Source organism: Tarenaya hassleriana, unplaced genomic scaffold, assembly GCF_000463585.1.
Source record: "Tarenaya hassleriana unplaced genomic scaffold, ASM46358v1 Cleome738, whole genome shotgun sequence".
Taxonomy (NCBI): Eukaryota; Viridiplantae; Streptophyta; class Magnoliopsida; order Brassicales; family Cleomaceae; genus Tarenaya; species Tarenaya hassleriana.
Genome location: NW_010969920.1, coordinates 1 through 1017, shown reverse-complemented (window position 1 = coordinate 1017; position 1017 = coordinate 1). Strand labels below are relative to the sequence as shown.

The 1017-nt window shown below is 43.3% G+C and overlaps 1 long non-coding RNA gene across 2 annotated transcripts; it reads left to right on the top strand.

Moving 5' to 3' along the window:
• Positions 1-1011, top strand: LOC104801729. 2 transcript variants are annotated; one of them, XR_002023702.1, is made up of 4 exons: positions 1-11; positions 167-275; positions 433-625; positions 729-1011. It is a non-coding gene; the product is annotated as an uncharacterized LOC104801729 (long non-coding RNA). The 2 variants fall into 2 exon arrangements; XR_769929.1 differs by having other exon boundaries at positions 164-275.
• Positions 1012-1017: the final 6 nt, after the last annotated feature.

Genomic DNA, 1017 nt, shown 5'->3' with positions numbered 1-1017 from the left:
AAGCTATCCAGGTAAATTATCTCTATGTTTCACTTCCTCTGTTTTCAATATCATAAATTCTGTGTCTTTTTTTGTTTGTTTGTTTGGGCACAGTTTCACTTCCTCTGTTTTCAATGTCATAAATCCTGTATGCCTTTGTTTGTTTGTTTGGGCACTGTTTCAGCAGTGGCAATCCCCCTGGAAAACATGGGTCGACCGACACAGGCCTTGAAACATATTTGACATCTGCAGAGAGAGTGTCTCAAGCCCTGAAACCGAACCTGGACTACTCGGTGGTAAGAGAATTCGAGACAGTCTGGCTTCATTTGACATATGCAGTTTCTAATCCACTTTGTTGTAAAATATGTCGATAAAGGCATGGTAAAATCAAAGGTGAGAGAGTACGCGGTAAATTTTGACTCACCATTTCTTCATCCATCTCATTTGCTACAGGAATCAATCTGATATACGGTGTTTGTTTAGCAATGGGCGTTCAATGGAAGCGGAGGCTGAAGCAAGAAGGGGCTGTCGAGAATCAGAATACGGCTTCTCCTGATGGACAGTTACTGAGATATCAGCCTCCAAGACCGAGAAGAAGCAAAATGGATGGGACAGAGCCAAACGTATGGACAAGCTGATCGAACAGGTGGGTCTTCTCTGTTTCGAGTTTTCAGTCAAACCCTAAATTTACAGTCTGCCTCATTGGGTTTTCTGCTTGGATCTGTTTTTTTTTTCCTTTTGTCATTCAGGCAAGAGCCATGATCCTTGGGTGTTCCAAGTGTTTTGGTGTAAGAACACTGCTGCCCCTGGAGCTTCGATCCACTCTGAAGCATGATTTCAGATGCCTTTTCATGACAAATCATTCCCCTCTTGTTGGAAAAAAAATCAAAGGTGAGAAAGCCTGTGGTTTGTGTCTCACTTGTTACAAGAAGAAGAAGCAATGCAATCCGTGCGCCGAAAGAGGTCAGAATCTCTGGTCCCGCTTCCTCGATGTCCGAAAGAAACCAATCTCTGTTATACGTTTGTCGGCAACTGGAG